We start from the raw sequence: 25,389 nt of genomic DNA on the forward strand, positions 1-25,389 counted from the left end.
TCTGTCACTTGATTTGATTAGGCACTTTCACACTTACCAGACCAGTACGATGTACACCACACACTATTTATATCTAATCTTTTTTCTGCCAAGTTTTTGGCAGGAACTTTCTAATTATTAGAATTTCTTTCTCCCCTTTTTTATATACACACATACATTGCACTTCATATTTTTGCACTTCATACTAAGAAGCACTTGACACTATATGGGGACCGTGATTATCCATCTAACATCTGGAAAATATGAGATTATCACTACTGCCATCATTATTATTAATTATATTTTATTTAAATTATTGGTACTTATGTTTTTTGACACTGTATATATATGACCCCTGGTTTTAGGGAATATGTACCAATCTTAAGGGTGTAAGTAATGATTTTTAGGGATAATTTACTTTATTTAATCTATACATAAGGATTTCTTTATATATAATTCTCAATTTATACAACTTTAGTGTTGTAACACATTTGTATATACTTTTTATTTAAAAAATGAATTTCTGTCACGTATGAGATGACGTTTTCCATGTCATATTTTAGATGTCATCTTTATCATATTGGATCTATTAAATAAATTTTATAAATTTACCTGCTCTCTCCTAGGGTTTGAAGGAACCTTATTACTTAAATATACTTTGAGATTTATTCATGGTCTGATGACTGGCCAGTATGCAATTTAAAATCTTCTAAAAATATGGATAGTGGATTACAAACATTATTTTTTCAGACATTTGTCCATATTAGAATATACAAGGATTAATTGACAGGTTATTTAATTATTCATTTAATCAATTCATTAATTTACTAACCAATAGAAGTTACTATTAATCACAGAACTTAAAATAATGACCAGCCCCCTCTGACATTACTAAACAAATCAAAGGTGATCAGACATGATTGATGTGAGCTGTCACTCAGAGACAACCTCCATGGATTCGGTGTCGCAATAATTTACTTAAGACACGATAGGATTCATTGTACATCAATCAACTTAGGCTCCTTGCATCTGGTTATGAAGCCCTGTATGATGGCACTGCCCTCAGATGGCGTTAGGATCTCAGGTGATCAAGCCTGCCTGGTGAAACGCAGGTCCTGCTGTCTCTTTCCCCACTACCTATTACCTGCATGTGGAAACAGCGTTCACTTGGAGCAATAGGAGAACTCATTTGGCACACACTTTCAGGTATTCCATTCTGTGCAGAAAGCCCTCACACAGCAAATTTTGACTCTGCAATGTCCTTGTGATATCAGTGACCATCTAACACCTGTCATGTGAGTTTCACTGTCTTCACATTACTGTTGTTTCAATCAGCACAGCTACTGGCACCTCTTTCATCCTGTGTCCTCCTCTCTCTATAAGACACTGGAAAGCAGAAGGTATCAGAACATCTGTGTGCTGTACTATTCATAACACTTACTATTTTTATGCCCAAATTGCTGATTAAGATTATTGTCCTCATCCTCAAACTGTTTATTTGTATATATGAGAGATTACTTATATTTTGTATAGGAGATTTGATATAAACTAACCTGCTCTGGATACTTGGATACTATGTTTTAGGGCAGTTACTCTTCTCCTTGCAGTCTGCTATTATTTATATATCAATACCTAAGGAACTAAGGGGGTCATTCAGACCCACTCTCTAGCAAAGGTTGCTCGCGGGTTGATGTTACCCCAATGCACATGCACACAACGGAGGGAGCTCCGTCGTGCGCATGCGCGAGACCCGGACTGCGACAGCCAAGCTGTCACTCCGGGTCTCGCACCAAAGGGGGCATGCAGTTGATGGTGACTGACAGCACGCCCCCTTTGGTGGGCATGCCGGGGGCGTGGCTGCCAGACGAAGGTGTTTCCATGGGAACGCCTACCATCTGAAGCCGGCCCCACTGACATCAGTAATGAGGTCAGTGGGAGTGACTTTGGCTTTGATAGAGCCAAAATCACTCCTGGGCTTGCGGAAGCGAGACCCTACTGCAGGGTCTCGTCGCAAGCCCGATGATCGCTATGGTCTTTGACCATCGCGACCATCATCATGGATGCTCGCTATAGCTGTTGGTGGTAACCCACAGCTATGCGAGCGTCCATGAGGATGCTCCAAAAAAAGGTAGGAGAGCCCTGATTCAGAGTGAGCGCTCTGGTCAGAGTGTTCAGCTCTGAATCAGGCCCTAAGAGTTTATGCTATATATGATATGATTACATGGAATTGAGCTTTTTCATACAGATTTTATACTTCAGATTATTGTTAACAACTTGTTTGGAACCATATGTGTTTTGAAGAAAAGTCTCTCCATTATGACCAAGTGTTTACATAATATATAACGCTGAATGAAACTTTGACGATAATCAACTAAGATATAGCATAAAATGCATTTCTGTCACAATTATTGTATACAAATTGTAAAACTTTTTCAGTAATTAAGGTGCAATTGACATTTGGGTGGACTCACAATGCTTTATATTCCTTATGCTCTTCAATTTTAAATGAAACGATAAGAAAAGGTACATTTTAAAGTTTACCATATGTCCATACATCCTTGTTAATTAACACATATACCAAATAAATGCTCCCCAAAAAAGGAATTTCTTGTTTGTTTAGCCCTTGCTAAAGTATTTTTGTGTAGGTTTCAACTTTGTAAGGCCCACACACTGTTACACAATCTCTAAAAATGGGGCCACTTTTAAATTACACAGGTTCCGGGACTGGCTCCAGTGGAAATTAGCAGTCTGACAAATACCTGTGTAAAAGCTACAAAAGTATCCCTTTAACCTCAGTCTGAGGAAACTTGATGACTCATGCAAGTTTACATCAGTGGTTCTCAACCTCAGTCCTCAGGACCCCACATAGTTCATGTTTTGCAGGTCATCTAGCTGGTGCCAGGTGTATTCTTTACTCACTGACACATCTTAAAAGATGCACAGGTAGAGCTAATATCTCACTTGTGATTCTGCAAGGAGACCTAGAAAACATGCACTGTTTGGGGTCCTGGGGACTGAGTTTGAGAACCTGTGGTTTACACCTTCAGATAGTGTAAACTGCTTTAAGCCTCTGGAGGGTCCGGGAGCAGAATAAAGATCTGTCAATCTCTCTCTCTCTCGCAGCTCCCAGCTAGCTCCAAAAGCTGACACTCTGCGCATGCGCACTGTCAGCTTCCACATGAGAAGTATTTTACAAACATGAAAGACTACTACAGTTTGCCAGGGATATAACTTACCTACCATAACCACTGTCCCTGCATGTTCCCTATTGTACATAGCAGAGATAATATCATTAGAAATTTAAATATTCCCTGCAATATGGATGTATACAGTAATAATCATAGAAGTTCTGTGATTATTAATACATAGTTTAATTAGTTTACTTAACATTCTCAAGAAGTTTACTGATGTTCTGAAGCAGTTTAATTATGCTAAGCAAGGAGGCCCCATGTTCTGAACTTGAAACAGTCACATACTATTCTTTACTTGCTTCCTTTTTTATTTGTATTGCTATTATCTATTGATCAGGAATACATAGTAATAAAATTATAGACAAATTTAATTTTGTTTTACTAATTTAATTATTGAAGCAAATTAAAATTTGTTTTGCCTTTTTTTGTTACAGAACAATATAAATATTCTAATCTGCTATTAAAACCCCACAAAAGAAATGTAAAACATGTCTGTCCATTGATGAATAAACTATTATGATATGAAGGATTCATAAAAATTATGAATAGACCAATGTAAAAAGTAATCACTTTACTTACACTCCACTGTAATTTATCTATGCAACCATTAAGGACAAATTGTGGATTGGTTGCATACCTTTAACTTAGGGGCAAATCCAATTGGGCGCGAGGTAAAAAACCTCTCGCCCCTTGCACCCAATTTAGAAACACCATGGGTATGCATGCTCCCGAAACCCGCGGTATTCAATTGCAAAAATACTGGTTTCGGGGTAATCACATCTGAAAACCCAGCAGCATGTATTTTTTACTGGCAAAAAAAAAAGACACTTACCTTAATGGGGGTCTCCAGTATCCGCAGCTTTCCCCTCTCTCTTCTTACTGGAGAGGGTCCTGCTGGGAGTCCCAGGGGCTGCTGGGAGATGTAGTTCTCCCTGCGCCCATTCCGGGGGTCCACACTAGCTCTACGGGGGCACAGTGACAGTGGGACACACACACACTTATATACTCAACACTACTGCAGAAGAGCCGGCTCCCGAAGCAGGATGAAGAAGACAGCGCTGCTGGAGGTAAGCAATTAAGGACTAATTAAGCTAATTGGATACTTCCAATTGCTTAATTAGTCCTCAGCGGGGGCGACAAAGCCAGTGTCAGTGATTTAACCTAAACTCAACAATTTTGCAAAAAATCACGCTTGCTCAGGAGGTGCGTGGAAAAAAACCTCCTGTCACATGTTATTAAAAAACCACGCACCTAACAGAATAGCAAAAAACCTGCACCTGAAGGTAAAAGCTCGCAGGTGCGGGTTTTTTGCTAATCTCGCAGCCTATTGAATATACCCCTTACAGTATGTTTTTAAAGTATTTACTATTCACCATAAATGGCTACATTTAAATGTTACTGTTTAAACCATAATAAAATTATCTAGGAAATTGCACACTGAAAATAAGCCATGTACAAACCAAGATAACATATATTGTAGCTTTGATGACATAGAACTTTTTTCAAAAAATGGTACTATTTAAGTTGGTCTTCAGTTACCCTTATCTTCTGAAACAAATTATTTTCTAACCAACTGATCTAAATCTCTGAAGAAAGGAAGCTCTTAAGCTGCATACACACACAACGATTTTTTGACCGATAATCATTAGACGATATCGTTTAACGATAATCGTTTGTAAAAATTGTTCACTTTCTGAGTCAAATGATGAACGATTATCGTTCATGCGCGTTCACGTTTGTAGTTTGTAGTTCAGTCAGACTTGTCAACTGAACGATTTTCATTAAGGGGATATGAAAAAATCGTTTGTAGTTCATAAAAATCGTTCATTACACTTTAAAAAATCTGACAGATAATCTGACGGAAAATCGTTCATAAAATCGTTGGTAACAAAATCGTTGGTAACAAAATCGTTGTGTGTGTATGCAGCTTTAGAAATAGAATTTCACATTAAATATTCCCAGCAATGAGGACATATAGCCAGTGTTGGACTGGGGCATAAAGGGCCCACCAGGGAAATACAATCTCAGAGGCCCACCAAGAGGCATGGCCACTTGCTGGAAGGGGTGTGGCCACCCGACAAGAGAGGAGTCATTATAGGAGCGGCATTTTATAGTATATAAAGAAAAAAATCACCTTTCAAATAAGTCCAGTATCACTTATACTACTGTATTTAAAAGAACTACAGAGATAAAATGTGTATCAATCACCATAAAAAACTTTATTTATACTGATAAACGTATGCATGAATGGCTAGAAAAATATAAATAACAGAAAATGAAACAGCATATACCTCCATATAATGCAGCCATCCCATATGATGACCACAGAGAAACTATTATAATGACCACACAACCATAGCTCATAAAAGAAAACCATCCTATAAAACATTAATAATACACATTATATCACTGCCAACATGATATTCCTTTCAGTGATGGAAATTCCATTTTAAGGGTATTATGTTGCTGGGGTTTACTAGTGTAACCTTTTACACTAGTAAACCTCAAGATGCATATATTATCCACTGCTTGGCCATACGCAGCCATAGCACTGAGAGCGTGCTTAGCTGTTAGCAATTCATGAGTAAGGTCAGGCCTTGTGCAATTGTGTGCATGGGTCCGATGTTACTCGTGTTACCAATTGTTTCGCTATATTGCTAAGTATTACAGATATGAGACAAGGAAAAGTGGGCGTCCTTATGTGAGGCTGTGATCGCAATGCACATGATCAAAATAGTGATCCGTTGTAAATTAGGCCCACAGTACCCTCATTTCACATTATGCCACACAGTGCTTAGTGGGAATTACTGGGAATGTTGTAGATAACTTTATGACCTGGGTGCAGTTTAGTTGAGCCCCAGATGTGGGCCCCCTAAGCCTTTATCAATGGCACTCCCTGCACCCACTTTAGCTACGCCCATGTGTGTTTATTGGAATATTAACACCATAGGGCCGATTTAATTAGCCATTGGCAGCTCGTGTTGCACATTTTTTCCACACATTATGATATTTAGATTCTGCTCGCACCTCCATATGGTGCAGGCAGAATCTGCCTTCAGAAGTTAGGACGCCGCTTTCGTGGGTAACCTAATTGGCCCACATGTGTCTCGGACTAAACTACATGTGCCAGTACTACTTAACTGGAAATTTAGTAAACACAATAATATAATTTGTTGTCTCACGAGACTAAGGACCCACAAGCCTCACAGACAACCGGCAGTCATTACAACACCACCCCAGTCTGTGTAGTCCACACGCACCGGAATGCAAATACCGTGAAGAAGACAAGGAACAAGGGCCTAGTCTAGTCTCCAACAAGCCAGATGACTGTAACTGCACTCATGGAGTCCGGGTGAGAAATAATGTGGCTACCCTGAAAGCTTATCATAGATACTCCTGATTTAAAATATCATCAGGTAACAACAATGTGCAGCTGTTGCAAGATTCCGCCCGCTGCAACATCTCACCACTCCAATCACACTTTTATGTGACTTTATTTTTTGTCATCTATCAGATAGGGGCAGACATGCTGACATTCTGGCTGCCCCTTCCAGGAGGAGGGCAGCCAGATCGGCAAAATAGGGGGGCATGGCCAGGTGTTGTGGGCAGGGGGCATGGCCCGGCATTGTGAAGCAGGGGGCAGGGCCAAAATGACGCGATTTAGCATGAATCGCTTCACAGGCCACCCGCTTCCTGGGGATTCTCACTGATCGCAGGTTGGGACAGGAGGGGTCGGCAGTGTGCGGGAGACTTGCCTGCATTCCCGGGAGGCCGGGAGCAGCACCCGATTTTCGGAAGGCTCCCGACCAAATCGGGAGGGTAAGCAAGTATGGATAGGGGCAGCATGGTCAGTGTAATGGTTAGCATTACTGCCTCACAGCACTGGGTTTAAACAGGGGCATAGCGAGGGCGGTTCGAGTGGAGCATGAGCTCCAGGCACCCGCAGGTACAGAGGGAGCCGCAAAGGATGGTTGCAGTGCTCGGCCCCGGCACCTTCCCTACACGCTGCCCCTGCAGCTGTCATTCAAGTAATGTGGGCGTATTGTTATGATACCACCGCCATTTACAGAGATCCATCGAGGCAGAGTTTGGACGGGGGAGCCATCTGTCACAGTGAGGAGGCGGAGCTTGGACAGAGGGAGCAGCCGAATGTCACAATGAGATGAGTCGAGGAAGGACAGAGGGAGCAGCGCCTGTCACAGTGAGCTGAGGAGGACTGGGAGGCAGAGCTGGAAGAGAGGTAGCATCTGCTCTGGACCTTCATGATGAAAGCAGTGTGTACTACCTGCCCACCCATAGGAGTGACAGTGATGCATATAGGGCTTGGTGCGTGCATCCCAAATATAGATATAGATATAAGTGGACTTAGGACCTCATTCAGATCCGATCGCTTGCTGCAAGCAATCACTCTGAATGAGGGTGGACACATACTTTTTAAGTGCCACCTTCTGGTCGATCGCTAGGCTGTGGGTTACCACCCACAGCTCTAGCGACCGACCAGGGTGATGGTCGTGATGGTCATCACCATTGCGACCATCGGGGCTTATGACCAGAACCTAAGGTTGGGTCTGGGCTCTTGTAAGCCCAAGGGAACTTCCTGCTCTGTTTGAGCAGGAAGTTCCCCACTGACAAGCGTTCTGACTGGAATGCCTCCATTTGGCCAGGCATGCCCCCGGCCCGCCCAGTAAACGGGGCGAGCTGTCACTCAACATTGACAGCTCGCCCCGTCTGCAATAAGACCCCTAGCGACGGAGTGCCCTTCGCTAGCCGGGTCTCACGCATGCGCACGACGGAGCCGGCTCCGTCGTGCGCATGCTCTGTGGGGACCATCGACCCGGTTGCGAGCGCATCGGCGCTTGCGACCGGCTCTGAATGAGACCCTTAATCTGTTTGGAAAATGTATATGGGTGGGTAGAAGGGGTGAAATACAGTTCAATACATAATACAAAATGAGAGGGGAGGGGGTACTACATAAAACAAAATGGAGACAAGGGCAAAATGCTACATAATACAAAATGGGGAGGCACAGAGAATACTACAGAATGGTCCTTTCTACAACTTGGATCTGGCAACAACCATCCTTAGAACTTTTCTTTATTTTGCAATGTCCTATGGAAAGTGCATTTATCATAATATCATAACATATGGATGTCTCACTCATAACATGTAAATTATAATCTGATTAAACAATATTATGTTTGTTTATTATATAGCAGAAGAGGGTAGACTATAGTTTATTCTTACACCTCAAATTAGTCTAACATTCTAGCCATGCCCTCTTTGGTGAAATACAGTTCAAAGGAGGCGTGGGGGCTGTTACATAGGCATGCTCCGGATGCCTTGACTATATGCTACACCTCTGGGTTTAATCCCCTCCATGGCCCTAACTGGTGGAATTTGCATGTTGTCCCCTTGCTTGTGTGTGTGTCCTCCGATTTCCTCCTGCAATCCAAACAATTAACCCTAGTGTGCATGTACATGTGGTAGGGAATATAGATTTTAAGATCCACTGGGACAGGGACTGATGTGAAAGGCCAAATATTCTCTGTAAAGTGCTGTGGCATATGGGCCTGATTCAGCAAGGAATGCAAAGGAGAGAACGCATGCACTCTGCCAATGTCTCCACACTGCATATGCAGCGCGCAAATTAGCATTTGCAATGGGAACTGCGTCTGCAGAGTCTACGCAGACCATGAGCAGAGTGATTGACAGGAAGTGCCGTTTGTGGGTGGTGACGGGGAGGGTGGTCGGACGAATGCAGGTGTGCCAGTGCGTTGCAACACCGTAGCAGGGGCGCGCATAAATTATCCACTACAATACCATATGCAGCCTGAGGCCTGATAGCGTACGCTGAATTAGCAATTCCTGAGTGAGGTCTGACCTGCCTTAACTGTATGTTTGGGTCCGATGTTACTCGATGTTACTGATTGTTTTGCTATGTTGGCCAAGTATACGGATGTGAGTAAGGGGAAGTGGGTATCCTTATGTTGAGCTGTGATCACAATGTGATTGCAAACATTTACATATCCCCGATGATATTAGCAACTGCGCAGCGTGCGTATTAGCAGAATAGCGATCCTTGCTGAATCAGGCCCTATGTGTGCACTATATAAATAATAAATAGATATTATTGCTGACACATTGACTGTTTGCAATACCCTGTGCACAACTTAATAATACACCAATTGGTCCACTTGTATTTATAAGTAATACATCTATAAAATAAGATTGCATAATCAATTTTGTTGGTGGGGGCCCCCACAACCAAGTTGCCCCAGGGCCCACACAAGCCCTAACTAGGCCCTGTCTATGCTTGCTGACACAAACTATTACATTACTGTTTTGTTAATTCTTTTTATTTTATTATAATTTCGGGAGACACATTGAAAGTGCATGTCAGCAAGCATAGACAGAGAGTGATCAGAGGGCCTGATTCAGACCCGCTCGCGAGCGCACAGCACTCGCAAGCGGGTCGATGGTCCCCCACTGCGCATGCGCATGCCGGAGCCCGTTGGTCGTGATGGTCTTGACCATCGAGACCATTACCTGGTCGCTCGCATAAACAGCTATGCGAGCGGCCAGGAGGCCGTTTTTTTTAAAAAAAAGGGACACCCTGATTCAGAGCGAGCGCTCTCAAAGAGCGTCCGGCTCTGAATCAGGCCCAGAGTGTGATCTGATGTTACCTGTATGTGGCACTGGCTGCTTGCATTATTCATAACCAGCAAAGTACTGTAAATATAAAATCAAATATTTCCAGTAATTCCAATAATTACCTTATTGGCTCAGTTTAGTATGCCTTCCAGTCTGCTGAGCTTGGGTGTGACTGTGACTGTGGTCAGTGCTGTGTCCCAGGCTCCTGTGTCTGTGCTCCTCCCCCTGCTGATGTAATCACTTGAAGCAGTGTTCAGCTGCTGTCAATCACTAAAGGTTCAGCCCGCTTCTCCTCGCCCCTCCCCCTGATGTCACCACCACTGGCATCATGTAGCAGAGCCTTAGCAGCAGCAGCTAGTGGAAGGTAAGCCATCGAGAGATTCCCGCGGCCCGCCCCCTCCCTCTACCCTCCCCTCCTCCAGCCGCCACATCCAGAGACAGTAACAGCGGAGCTTAAGCTCCGCCCCCGTGATTCCGGATGAAGGAATCAGTGGTGTTAGAGGCAGGCCCCAGTTTACAATGCACCACCCACCGCCTGCTGCACATAGCCCGCCGAAGCACATCACCCGCGGGCCCTGACCACCCACCGATCACCGCCCATGCTGACAAAAAAAATAAACACAGTGCCGGTTACAGGGGTTAAGCCACGCCCTCCCGCAATAGTGGGCGTGGCTATAAATCACTGGGGCCCACCGGGGAATACCCTGAATTCCCGGCAGCCCAGTCCAAGCCTGCATATAGCTTTCACATCACCTAAGGTCTTCAGCAAAACAATGTTAATGGTTAACTATAACATACGATACTTTCTTTTGAAAAGTACAAATTAGAATGTCATGTATAATCTTTTTGAGACCTCAAACATTAAGTACATTTATTTAAAAATATTTGTACTAACTAAACAGAGAGCTTTTCTGACTCCTGGGTCCACCAGCAACTCTGAGTATTACCTCTGCAGGTGTTAGTGCTTATTATCATTAGGAGTAATTTGGCACAAGACATGCTATGTCTTGGGCTAAAAAAAAGTTGTTTTTTTTCTTTTGAGCTCTGTATAGGCTATTTATAAAGTAATTACCAGCAAAGTCTAATGGTGCGTACACACGTAGAGATTTAAATGATTGATTTGAACAATAGCTATATCGTTACAGTTATCGTTCAAATCGGTAATTTACATTGTCCCTACCAACTTACCATTTACCAGCGATGCACTGCCATGTATGAACGATAGCGATATCATCCATCGGCCGTGCATGCCGGTCAACTTGCTCGATGTCGAGTAGGTTTACTATAGAGACCTGTGATCATTGATCACCGGTCGCTATAGTCATTGGTAAGTATGTGGTGTGTTAGGTAATCAATATAGATCATCCAGCACACCAGGGAGGGTACATGATGATCAGTCAGCGATATTGTATCGCTTGCTGATGGCTACTTGTGTTTGCACCATTACAGTAATGTATATTTAACATGTTTGAGAGAGAAAAAAAACCTCATACTTAGTTTATAGTTTATCTGACTTGTCCTGTCTTTATCTGCTACAAATCTGTACTAACTAAAATAAAGACTGAAATACACTTACAATATATCAGCCCCATAATACTAATGTAATTTGATTTTATATGTGAGCTAAACTATAATAAAAGCACTTTATATTAAAAAAACAAGATATCAATATAAAACATACAACTTTACCGTCTCAGTCTTTCCTAGTTAGAAGCTGTCATGTTGATGTATTTTAAAAGTTGTTAAAAATGCTCTTTTACTGCATAAAATAAAGCATATACAATTTCATAATAAATGTAATTTTCTGCTTGTCTAATATCTTTCTTTTACATGAATTATGTAGCATCATTTAATAAGAGTTTAAATACAGTAGCAACATCATATCTGCTTACTAGCATAGCAGAATATATTAACTGAATCTTATGACTAGCATTGACGTCTGGACTTTCAAAGAGCTTGAAGCGACCCAATTCAGGTTAAGGGACATTTTGGAACACACTGGCATTCCTCTAAGAAAACTTAAGAAGCAGTAGACATTAACCGCCAAAATTGTAATTGTGTCTAGTACCTTTAAACAATAACATTGCATAATTTTTCTCAAATTGGATTGCATAAGTCAGTTTCTGTAAGTAAAAGACTAACATAGTTACTTACATATTATAATTATTACCACAGGCTTTTAGCTCTTGGGTTAAGTGCTCAAAGCTATTCAATTATATACCACAGTAATCCTTGAGGGTGCACTTAAAGCAGATTTCTGTTTGCACCCTCCTGAGTTGTGATCAGATAGCCTTGTTAAGTACACCATTGGGGCTTACCACAGTAAGTAATTGAATAGCTCCAGGCTCTTAACCTGGGAGCTAAAAGCCAGCAGTTTGTCCAATTGAATTCCCCCTTAGCCTTAATGCAAAATATGATTTCCTTCTTGTCAGGATCAATTAAGCTGTGGAACCATGTCATACAGTGCATTCACTGTTGAAGCACTGTAAATGTATACCATAGGGAAATGTAATTTCCTATTTTAAGTAACTCTATTGAAGCATTTTATACCTCCAAAATACGTGCCATGGTCCAATTTGTTACTCTTTCCTGCATTGTAGGCATGATTCAGAGGTAGACACTGCTGCACAGTGGCGTCACTGGTGTCCATGACACCCAGTGGTCCAAATAGAACCCCTGCACATGCGGAATGTGCATTTCCAAAGTAGGGGTGTAGACTTGCCCCCAGTTTTATGCCGGCTCCTCCTTAGTGACTGGGAGTTGTGCATTGCACAATTACATCACAGTGCAGTGCCCAGTCCTTTTGTCAAAATTTGAATATCAAGTTTTTTTTAACATCCATGTATAGGCAGGTAATTGCTTTTCTACCAAATTTTAATCTACATGGAATTTGGTAGCAAAAATACAGGACATTAACTGTCTAAAACCCACTAATTTAATGGTGGATATTGAATGTAGATCTAATACCAGCATAGTTCTTATGGCATTAGTGATCTGCTGTGCAACTGGGTGACAGCTGTCATACATGCTTCCTCTATCAAAGTATTGTTGAAAAGTAAATTATTTTTTAAGCTAATACTAACAGTAATCTTCTTGGTCCCCTCTAGGGATTGCTAGTGCTCAAGAATTCTTCTGATAAATCCTGGATAGAAGAGAACTCACTTAGCCTTATCAAGATGGATGCAGGACTAGTTCTGATCATGATTGAGGATATTGAAGAAGGTGTTGGTGGTGGAGATAGCAGGTGCTTGGATCTAGCAGAGAGAAGGGAGCTAGCTGGTGCTGTACTGCTAGTTACTTTAGTGGCATACATTTCTGATTTTGACAAAACATATATGTGCTGCAAATGATTTAACAGGAAGGAGGTTCCTAGTTGGTTTATGTTCCTACCTCTACTTACTGTAGCTTTAAAAACACTACACATGGCAAGCCAATTGTTGTCTGGATTTGAAAAATAATTCCACATATAAGAGGAGGATTTTTTGTCTTATGCCCAGCATGACAATGGTCTTATTATCATGGGCAAGAACTGCTTCCACTGGCGCCTCACTTATACAAAGATTATCCTCATCAACAGTGCTTGCATCAGCTGAACAAATATCCCCCCATCCTGTTTCACTTGTTTAACCATGGCATTCTAAATGTCTAGGTCAGCAACTTCCTGACTTGTGCTGCTCATCCACAGAAGAGAGTAACATGTAAAAAGACAACAAGAGGAAAGAGAGGAGGGGTCAAAAATCCATATCAAAAGAATCAACAAATTAAAAATTAACCATATTGGAAATTACTCATTAAATGAAGGAAAAATGTTTAATGTAAGCAGATATGAAATGAAAGATGAGGAATCCATAAAAAATATTACAAAAATAACTTAAATTTGCTCCCACAGCTGAGATTAACTATTGAAACATATATACACAAATTATGTATAAAGAAATTCTTCTTATCAAAAGAACATGATAAGAAAGTACAAAATGAACCTAATAAATTATTAACCCAATTTAAACCAAAATCAAGTTTTTTCAAAAACATATTAAAGGAAAAACTGTGTTGAGTGTTTTGAGACATTGATGGAAAAATATATTAGAAAAATAATATCAAGTAAAAGAAAAAATATAACTAAAAAAGAACAAGTGATTAAAACATAGAAAAAAAATGATCCGAAAATAATAAAACCCACTGATAAAGGGGATCTGTCATTATAATAAACAAAGATTGTTACATTATGAAAGTAAATAGACAATTAAGTGATAATTGTACATACAATAAATTGAGGAGTGACCCAACTGAAAATATTATTAAAAATGTAAAAGAACTGCCAGAAAAAGCATTGGAGAAAGGGGTTTTAATAGAAAATGAAATAGATTTTATAGATATCCTCAGGGCCGGCAATAGGCTGTGCTGTGCCCAGCGCCGTCCTGTGTTGCCGCCCCTTCCCTCCACCGCTCCCTCCCCCTGAGCTTAAATATGTATTATAGCACTGGGTGGGACAGGCTTGCCCATGCCGGGAGCAGCTACTGGATATCCCTAACCCCATGGTTCTGACTATGTATGTCCTACCCAAAGTGCATATGCACCCAACTAAGCCTCCAGGTAGGCCTATTATCTCAGGGACAAACAGTGTCATCTCGAACCTATCATCCATTGTAAGTCATTTTTACATCCTCTTGTAATCCAAAATGATTCATATCTTAAAGACACTGCAGATAACCTAAGAAAATAAAAAAAAGAATGGGATAAAGATTGTATACTAGTGAGTAAAATAATTGATTGGGATAAAGGCTATGAAGCAGTGTCCTTCTTTTTAAATAAGAGCAAGTACTCTCAGGAGTTAAAATATTTCTTAATAGAATCTATATCCTTAATTTTAAAAAATAACTTTTTATTTTAATGGATTAGGAACTGCAATGGGCACCAGCTCTGCCACTACCTATGCTAATCTATTTATGGCCTATTGGGAACATCTTCATATTAACCTGTTAAGGAAAGCAGGGGCAAACCTGGTGTGCTGGTTCTGTTTTATGTATTTTTTTTATTTGGAAAGGGGATGTACACCTTTTAGAATCTTTTCAAAATTTGAATATCAATGATTTTAATATTAAGTTTACATTTAATATTAGTCAGATTCATTTGTTATTTTTAGATCCAACAATACACTTTAAAGAAAACAAACTATGTACAAAGACTTTTAGAAAAGAAACCTATTCTAATTCACACATAGATGTCATGAGTGAACATCATAGTAGATGGTTAGACAACATCATATTGGGACAGTACAAACATATACAAAATAACTGTACAGAGAATATTATACTGGAAGATGAAATCAAGATACTAGAATCTTGTTTTAGTGCTAAGGATTACCCTAAAGCTGTTTTGGACAAAACAAAAGAAAAAATACATGAGACGGATAGAGGTCAGTTTCTAAATGAAAAGTATAAACAAATAATGATTCAAGATTTGAATGGGCCTTTACTAGTAGGACAATTACAGACAATTAGAGAAGCGTAGATGAAAAACTGGAGAGTTTTAAAAGAAGACTAAATATTAAACAGTTACCAAATAAATCTGTATTTATTTACAAAAAGGCCCAAAACTTGAAAAATCACTAAGTAAAGAGTGCATTAGTAGAAATGAAACCAACAAGTGACCACACAAAGCACAGAGGGTTTTCATAGGTGCAGTTCATGCCTAATGTGTAGATCAACAATTAATGTTAATAATCAAACAAAAAACACCCATTTACAGATAGGAACAAATCCAAAAAAACAAGATTAACTGTTTTGTAACATGTAATTTTAGAAATGTCATATACTTATAAGAATGTACATGTGGCCTATTCTATATAGGGAAGACATCCAGATATCTCCAAACTAGGATGTCTGAACACATCTAGAATATTAGAAAGGGACTAGCCACCCTTCCCCTGCCTGAGCATTTTAAAAATGGTCACAATGATGAAACTCATAAAAAGATTTATAAGGATAGACCAAATTAAAGAAAACTGGAGACATAAAAAGATCAGAAATTATCACGGCAAGAAATTAGGTGGATCTATATTTTAGAAACTTTAATCCCAAAATTATTAAATTCAGATTTCGAGTTACTTAGCACTTTATATGGTCTTGTGTTTAATAGACAACAGCACTTTAACATTCATATTATATATGTTTTTTTGATGTTTTATTCCCCGATTTTAAATGATTACTTTTTAACTTTAACATTTTATTATTCCTTTATTTTCTATGTCTTTAATAACTTTGGACCAAGTTGGAATTACAACCAAAACTCCACCTTCCTTTAGGTAGGGTTGGACTGCATGGGAATATAAAGTACAGTGCTAGAAATTAAGAAGGTCGAGTCATCTGCATGCATGTTAAATCACTCCCACTGTGTCCCATCAAGAAAGAATAATATGGAACACATATTCAACGTTACACACGGAACTTCAGGAGTCGCAATACGTCAAGTCTAGTTCTGGGTTTTAGAATGTGAAGGCACTTTCCGGCGAGACCCCTTCTGGTCTGGCAGTGAGGAACAGAGGGTGGGAATAGAAGGGTCAGATTTGAGGTTTCTATTTCCTGTCTAAGGCCAATAAATACTACCAATTTTTGACACATGGTATTCATGCTTGAAGAAGGATTTCCATACCCGAAATGCGTTGTATGGGATATTGAATTGGATTCAATAAGGACTCTTCTATTATCAGGCAACCCATGTGGTGTGATGCTAACTAATCTGTAATCTGGATACAAGGCAGTTTAAACCATCAGTTGCTCACACCACTGGCCAAATATGGTATGAGCCATCTGATTGTGTTGTTCATACTTTCTATTATTTTATTATGCATGTATTTTACCTATTTGTGCTTTTTACCAAATGTGTATCACAGTAATATATTAAAGTGTATTTCCCTTATTAATTGTACTGGATTTAACCCCTAATCATGGGGTACTTTTACTCAAGGGTTAAAAGTGCACATGCACTGAAACATCTTATTAATAACAGAGCGCAACTAATTGCTTACCAATTCCTTTTTATTAACCTTTTCTCAAGTAATCTGTTGTTACACTTGTTTAACAAAGGGTCCTAGACTGCACATCCTGAAAAATATATATATATATATATATATATATATAATGGGAGGTGCTACCTGTTGAGACTATTAATGTAGGCTGAGCTGTTTTGAGAGTATCCTGCACTCTGGATTTGAACCCTAGTATGTTAGAGACCTACCCTGCAGAGGTTACCTGCATATGGTGGGTAGGCCCATAACCTTGGCCATGATTATGCTAAAACCTCTATTGATTGCAACATTTTATTGCATAATGTATTTATATATAATTAGTAATTTGGAGTTTTGCACCTGTGATTTGTCTTTTTCTGTGGTTACACTTGTTTAAGTAAGCATAAGAAGTAGCATATGTTTTTTGATTAATTGAGCAATTTTTTTTATCTTCTACCAATTTTGATTGCTCATCCACACATTGTCTAAAGGTGCAGAAATGAAAGAAGGAGGCTCACACATAGCACTCATGCCACACACAGACTCTCCTCAGGGATTTATAATGTTTGTGAACATACAGTTTTTTCTACTGGCTTAGTGGTTATTTTCAGCACTGATTTTCCGATTTTAATTTTTTTACACCTCTTCTACACTCTGAGTGAGAAAGGCTTGCATTGTCATTAGAGGCAGAAGAAAATGCCTTACTGACAGCAGTTGCAGAACCACCACTCATAATCAAAAGCCAAAGGCATTAGACTTTCCTTGCCACTGCATATGGTGAATTGCATGCTAGCAATTATATATTTTTCTGCAATAAACTTTATCTATATTAGATGTGTATTTTCCTTTTTTCAGATGCCCTGATGCTTTAGTAGATGACATTGAAAGACTAGTACAGGAGTTGTCATGATGACCGATGGCAGCAGCTGCAGTGCTAGTATTTGGCTGCTTCTTCTGCCCTTCTCTCAAATTATCATTATCCATATCAATGAATACACAGACATAGTACAAACAATTGAAGAAAATATATATTTTTTATTTATCCTACTACTGTAAGTAGTCATTTTTAATTTGCAGCTCAGCTTACACTGCATAGAGTCAGTGCTTTTATATGTACAGTGCATTCAGATAGTATTCATAGCACGTCACTTTTTCCACATTTTGTTATGTTACAGCCTTATTCCAAAATGGATTAAATTAATTTTTCTCCTCAAACTTTTAGACACAATACCCCATAATGACAACATGTAAAAAGTTTTTGGAGATTTTTGCAAATTTAATTTAAAAAAAAAACTAAGAAATCACATGTACATAAGTATTCACAATCTTTGCTCAATACTTTGTTGATGCACCTTTGGCAGCAAGTACAGCATCAAGTATTTTTGAATATGATGCCACAAGCTTGGCACACCTATCTTTGGACAGTTTCACCCATTCCTCTATGCAGCATCTCTCAAGCTCCATCAGGTTGGATGGGAATCATAGATGAACAACCATTTTCAGATTTCTCCAGAGATGTTCAATCAGATTTATGTCTGGGATCTGGCTGGGCCACTCAAGGACATTCACAGAGTTGTCCTAAAGCCACTCCTTTGATATCTTGGCTGTGTGCTTAGGGTCATTGTCCTGCTGAAAGATGGACCATCGCCCCAGTCTGAGGTCAAGAGCGCTCTGGAGCAGGTTTTCATCCAGGATGTCTCTGTACAATGCTGCATTCATCTTTCCCTCTATCCTAAATAGTCTCCCAGTTCCTGCTGCTGAAAAACCTCCCCACAGCATGATGTTGCCACCACCATGCTTCACTATAGGGATGGTATTGGCCTGGTGATGAGCGGTGCCTGGTTTCCTACAAACATAATGCCTGGCATTCACACCAAAGAGTTCAAACTTTGTCTCATCAGACCAGAGAATTTTGTTTCTCATGGTCTGAGAGTCCTTCAGGTTCACTTTGGCAAACTCCAGATGGGCTGCCATGTGCTTTTTACTAAGGAGTGGCTTCAGTCTGGCCACTCTACCATACAGGCCTGATTGGTGGATTGCTGCAGAGATGTCCTTCTGGAAGGTTCTCCTCTCTCCACATAGGAATGTTGTAGCTCTGACAGAGTATACATCGGGTTCTTGGCCACCTCCCTGACTAGGGCCCTTCTCCCTGATGGCTCAGTTTAGATGGCCGGCCAACTCTATGAAGAGTACTGGTGGTTCCAAACTTCTTTCATTTATGGATGATAGCGGCCACTTGTCTCATTGGACCTTCAAAGCAGTAGATATATTTCTGTACCCTTCCCAAGATTTGTGCCTCGAGACAATCCTGTCTCGGAGGTCTACAGGCAATTCCTTTGACTTCATGCTTGGTTTGTGCTCTGACATGCACTGTCAAGTGTGGGACCTTATATAGACAGGTGCGTGCCATTCAAAATTATGTCCAATCAACTGAATTTACCACAAGTGGACTCCAATTAAGCTGTAGGAACAACTCAAGGATGATCAGTGGAAACAGAATGCACCTGAGCTCAATTTTAAGCTTCATGGCAGAGGCTGTGAATACTTATGTACATGTGATTTCTTTGAGATTTTTCCAAATTTAATAAAAAAAACAAACAAACTTATTACACATTGTCATTATGGGGTATTGCGTGTAGAATTTTGAGGAGAAAAATGAATTTATTCCATTGTGGAATAAGGCTGTAACATAACAGAATGTGGAAAAAGTGACACGCTGTGAATACTTTCCGGATGCACTGCATGTGAACAAACACCTTGGGGAACAGTGCACAGTCATAGTGCAAACAAACAATAGAAGAAAATATGTATTTTTTCATCCTTTTTTAATCGCAGCTCACACTGCATGCAGTCACAGGTGCTTATATCTATGTGAACACTTGCACACAGTTGTATAAACAAAGAAAAAAATATTTTTAATCTTATGAAATTGTAATCATTAATTTTTTTTTACTTTTTCCGCAAATGACAACTGCAGAATCACACTGCTTATATTGCCTTCAGAGTCACAGTGCAGCACCATTGTGTGACAGTTACACTAGTAATAATAAATCCTGCACTATAAAAAATAAAGCAATGATTTTATGTCTACCCGTACTGTAAATCTAGCTTGGCCACTATTAACATTAAAGGGACTGGAGTGGACACAGTACAGCAGCAGCACCTGCAGGTGGAGAGGATGGACACAGTACAGAGGACACAATACAGCAGCCACTGGACACAGGGAGTGGATGAGCACAGAAAAGCAGTAGTCACTAGAGGTGAAAAGGATGGGTACAGCACATTAACCACTGGACACAAGGAATAGATGGACACAGCAGGGGCTGATTGTTTGGTATTTACTAAAGGCTCCCATACATCAGCAATCTGAAAACCACAATTGAACAATTTAAAGATTTGTTGCTCAATTTTAGGATTTCCCAATATAGCTATCTATGCCCATACATTACAGATTTTTTTCAGGGATTTGCAGATCGATTACAGCAAAAACAGATCTGCCAATCTTGAATGGCCCATCAGTTTACTAGTAACAGTCTGCAAATTTGATGATCATCTCCATACACTAGCAATATACAGTCCCAATCCATATGTGAAATCCAACATGTTGGACAATCTGATTTTACAATTCCAATCACTTTTTGGTTGCAATCTGTGAAGCCCATACATTGCAGATTTATTTATACAATCATCTGCAAATCACAGAATTGCCACAATCGATTGTTGATGTATGGGGGCCTTAAGCCTCGGATGGAGATGAAGTGAATGGAGATAAAGTACCAAGCAATCAGCTTCTAACTGCCATGTGACAGGCTGTGTTTATAACATGACAGTTAGGCTCTGGTTGGCTGGTACTTTATCTCCATCCACTACACTGTGTCTCTCTCCAAGGTTTAGTAAATACACCCCTTTATCTCCATCCACTTTTTTTTTCTCCAAGGCTTATTACATATACCCCAAAGTACAAATAAATCAGCTGCTAACTGCCGCTTTACAGACTGTGTTTGAAAAATGACAGTTAGAAGCCAATTGGTTGGTACTTTATCTCTCTTCAAGGCTTAGTACATAGACCTCTAAGTCACTTAGTGTGGATTTACACTGTGTTAAAAATGACCCTATGTAACTATGACTATGAATAGATCACCAGTTAAATGTCTGACTGTGGAACATGAATTTTGGAGTTTGAGTCCCCTGAAGGATGAGACTTATTGGGTTTTAGTTTTGGTAAAACCACCCTCAAGTGTTTTGCATTGGATCTGGTTTTCTTTAAAAAAAATTATAAGAATTGGTCAATCATTTAATTTGGACCTGTTATTGTTTCTTTAGTATTATTAACATCAATAACATTAATTTACAATCAATTTTGACCACCTCACATCACCTAAAATCATGAGATACTCAGAACCCCAAAGTGATTATTAACTAGAGCTCCATTTGACCCTAAAGCTGCATACACACACAACAATTTTGTTACCAATGATTTTATGAATGATTTTCTGTCAGATTATGTCAGATTTTTTAAAGTGTAATGAACGATTTTTTTGAACTACAAACGATTTTCGCATATTCCCTTAATGAAAATCATTCAGTTGGTCAGTCTGACTGAACTACAAACGTGAACGCGCCCGAATGATAATCGTTCATCATTTTAGCTAAGAAAGTGAATGATTTTTTCAACGATTGAACGATAAACAATATCGTTAATGATAATCGTTCAAAAAATCATTGTGTGTATGCAGCTTAAGTTCGGATGTGTTCAGTTTTCAATTGCATTTTGTTTCAAGACTTTGACAATTGTCTGGCTTCAGCGATGATAGGTAGTCTTTTAAAACAGCTATTCATCAATCAAAGGAAGGTTTCCTTTATATTGACGAATAGCTGTACCTTTCCCATAGGTCCCAGGAAAATTAAAAAAGGGAGCAGCAGATCAAAATAGGATCTTGTTGTCTGTAAGGAACAGCATTTGTTATATTTAAACTGGACATTCAGGGTTACATAAAACCAGGTTTATATCTGTAAGCACTACTTTGAGCGTAGCACACCTACATGTAAGCATATAATAAACCATTATGTCAGATATCAAATGCACTAAAAGACTAACCCCATCCACCATAATTGCAATCCACTGCTTCAGGAAAAAAAGAAACACTTAGCCAATAAGAGTGGAGATCCTTATTTACAGAACTCAACTTATTGTGCGATCCTGCTATTTGACAGTGATCTGCCGGTCGGAAATGCAGATTGGTGGCCATCAATATTCTCTGGATCATTGAAATTAAACATGTTAAATTTCACTGATTTCCAAATCATAATAATCTTTTTATTGTAATCGGCAAATCAGTTAAATCCAACCTGTTAGTTTTAACCGATCCACCAACCTGGCATCTGGGGATCACATGATTGAGACAATAAATCAATCAGTCGCTGGTCTATGGGGGCCATTAGAAAAAGTAGTATGGATCAAAAATGAAATTGGTCTTTCACAGTAAAATATGGCATAGTACAATCACACAGTGCTACTAAGGGAAACTGTTGCATATTTTATACAAGTAGGTACATTTTGACCATTATTTAATTTATTTTGCAGACTTTTATAACAAGTATTTCTGTGTGAGAGCTTAAAAAATATCCATTAATGTTTTTATGATAGTTGTACACTAACCCCCATATTTTGGCAAAACCACCCTCAAATGATTTGTTTTTTTCTGTTTTGGTTTTCAGTTTCTTTAAAAATAGAAAAAACAACTGAAACACATAAATTGGACCTGGGTTTGTTCCTGTAGTTCTAACATCAACAACATTATTGTTCAGTCAATTTTGACCACATTAAAGCACATGAAATCATGAGGGATGGATTTAAATGCAATCCAAAATATGCAAGATTCATCTTTTAGATCCAAATTTCAAACTTAGCAAAAATAACCAGGTAGGGGATCTACTAGGAATCCCAAAGTGATTCAAGCTGGGATTATATTTGACTCAGAACCCCACAGTTCAGGTGTGTTCGGTTTTCCGTAAAACCAAACCACTCGTATCTAATTTTAAAGGTGCATTCACACACAACGATTTTTTGAATGATTATTGTTATAGATATCATTTATCGTTCAATCATTGTAAAAATCATTCATGCGCGTTCACGTTTGTAGTTCAGTCAGACTGACCAACTGAACGATTTTCATTAAGGGAATATGAAAAAATTGTTTGTAGTTCAAAAAAATAGTTCATTACACTTTAAAAAATCTGAGAGAAAATCGTTGGTAACAAAATCGTTGTGTGTGTATGCAGCTTTATTAATCACAGGTTTTTTTGCACCAATGTAGGTCTTCACTTGCTTACTTTTTCATTGGTATTGTTTTTATCTAGTGATCAGCAAAATACAGTAAAATATATAGACAAACTTAAATTACTTTTGCCAATTTAATTATTGGAGTAAAGGAAAATGTTTTTTGTCCTTTTTTGTTTCTGAACAAAATAATTGAATATGCTATAAAAACCCACAAAAGAGAAATGTAAGAATTGTCTGCCCATTGAGGACTAAACATTTTCTGAGATAAAATGATTCATAGAAAATAAGAAAAGTAAAATGCAAAACGGCATCACTTTGCTTACACTCCACTTAAAATTTCACTATGCAACCATCAAGGACCACTTATGAATCTGTTATACCCCTTTTCCACTGCAAGCAATAACCCGAATTTTTGAACATGAGCGCACGGCAACCCGGGTTATTTTGCTGTATGAAAGGGCAGGGTTGAAATAAACCTGGTCAGGTGACCCAGCATTTCAACCCTGGTCACGAGCAGGTTGAACGCAGATTCAATGTGTGAATGGGTAACCCAGGTCGATGCGACCAGGGGCCCGTTCTCTGCATAGGAAAAGCCAGCGCTTGGAGATTAGATCATCGCCAAGTGCTGGCTCATCATAGTGCCAGGTCTGGCCACATGTCTGACAGGGGTCTCAGCCGGGTTGCTCCTGGGATGTGCACGTGGACATCATCCTAGGTGCGTCCTGGCAAACTAATGGAAAAGAGGTATTACATACCCTTAACTTACAATATGTTTTTAAAGTATTTACTATTCACCATAAATGGATACATTTAAATCTTACTTTATAAACCATAATAAAATAAACAAGAAAATTATATGCTGAAAGCCAGGCACAAACCAAGATAGTAATGTTAGCATGGCTTCTGTATATTTTATCACAATACAATATTTAAGTTGGTCGCCAATTTTGCCTTATCTTCTGAAAGCAAAAATAATTTTTTAAACAATAGATCTCAGTCTCGGATGAAAGGAAGCTTTTATAACTAAAATTTTACATTACGGGGAATATGTATCAAAGCTTGATGTGAGATAAAATTGTGAAATATATATCACCAACCAATCAGCTCCAAACTATCATTTCTTAAACACAGCCTGCAAAATGTAAGTTAGTAGCTAATTAGTTGGTGATATATATTTCACATCACATCAAGCTTTGATACATATGCCCCTAAATATTCCCAGCAATGAGGACATATAGCTTTCACCTCACCTAAGGTCTTCAGTAAAATAATGTTTTTATTCTGGTTAATTATAACATACACTACTTTGTTTTGAAAGTACAATTTAGGATGTCATGTATAATTTTCTTGAGACCTCAAACATTAAGCACATTTACTTAAATAAGATTTTTACTGACCACACAACAGAGAGCTTTTTTGCCTCCTGCCTCCTCTGTCCACCAGCAACTCAGTATTACCTCTGTAGGTGGTTGTGCTTAGTTATAATTAGAAGTAATTTGACCCAAGACTTGCTGTGTCTTGGTCTAAAACAAATGTTTTTTTTTTCTTTCTGTGCTCTCTATAGTCTAGTCCTTATCTTCTAGAATTCTGCATTAATCAAAATAAATAGAAATACACTTGGAATATAGCAGTCCGACAATGCTAATGTAATTTGCATTTTATAAATAAACTATAATCAATAAACGCACTTTATTTAAAAAACTAGGTAATATGAATACAAAACAAAAATTTAACTGCAGTATTAAGGTGCATACACACGTAACGATTTTAGTAACCAACGATTTTCGTTAATGATTTTTGTTCAGATTTTCCCTTGCAAAACTCAACGAAAATATTTTCCAAAAATCGTTGGTTAATAAATTAATGAACGATTTTGTCAAAGATTTTCATGAACGATGAGCGATTTTTTAATCATGCATACAGTGAATGGACATCGTTCATCATTCAACGTTCATTCTGTACAACATGAACAATTTTCTGAACAAAAATCGCCATGTTGGACAGTCAGAATGAACGATGAACTACAAACTACAAAGGGAGCATGCTTGGACGATTATTGTTCATCTTTCACCCTAAAAAAATGAATGATTTTTTAAACGATTTAACGATAACGACATCATTGTAGTTAAATTGTTGAAAAAATCATTATGTGTGTATGCACCTTAAGTCTTTCCTGATTAGAAGCTGTCATGATGATGTTTTTTAAAGTACATAAACTATTCTTTTCATACTGAAAGCAAATACTATTTTATAATAAGGGCTCAATCCTATTAAGTGCG

At 38.9% G+C, this 25,389-nt stretch overlaps 1 long non-coding RNA gene across 1 annotated transcript in view; it reads right to left on the minus strand.

The window, feature by feature from the left end:
- Positions 1 to 24,563, minus strand: part of LOC148443232 (uncharacterized) — a 300,038-nt gene extending 275,475 nt beyond the window's left edge. Inside the window, exon 1 of the long non-coding RNA XR_015875714.1 lies at positions 24,508 to 24,563. This is a non-coding gene — a long non-coding RNA (uncharacterized LOC148443232). The remainder of the gene's footprint in view (positions 1 to 24,507) is intronic.
- Positions 24,564 to 25,389: the final 826 nt, after the last annotated feature.

Source organism: Taudactylus pleione, unplaced genomic scaffold, assembly GCF_031769625.1.
Source record: "Taudactylus pleione unplaced genomic scaffold, aTauple2 ptg001314l, whole genome shotgun sequence".
In the NCBI taxonomy this organism is placed as follows: domain Eukaryota; kingdom Metazoa; phylum Chordata; class Amphibia; order Anura; family Myobatrachidae; genus Taudactylus; species Taudactylus pleione.